This window comes from Cystoisospora suis (assembly GCF_002600585.1).
Source record: "Cystoisospora suis strain Wien I chromosome Unknown contig_5540, whole genome shotgun sequence".
NCBI classification, from domain to species: domain Eukaryota; phylum Apicomplexa; class Conoidasida; order Eucoccidiorida; family Sarcocystidae; genus Cystoisospora; species Cystoisospora suis.
The window spans coordinates 752-1,032 of record NW_027158330.1 but is presented as its reverse complement, the minus strand read 5'-3'; positions in this window follow the sequence as shown (position 1 = coordinate 1,032).

Here is a 281-nt window from a genome sequence, read left to right as displayed (position 1 = left end):
GTGAGTCAGGGGCGACAATCGCCTGACAGCGGTCATCCGGTGACCCTCCACAGGAAAACTCAGTCAGACTGTGAGGGAAGAAAGTTAAAGAAGGGTCAGAAACTCATAGAGGGGCTTGAAAAAGTAAGGAGCTGGGGGAAAGATGGACAAAAGTTAAGATTGGAGGGTTCGGAGCCAATCAGAGAGCCTCGGTTGGAGCGGCCGGAGGTGATAGCCACCGGGGAGAGTATAGCTGGCCAGGCGGTTGGACTAAGTCTTGATCCGCCGACGGTCCGAGTGAA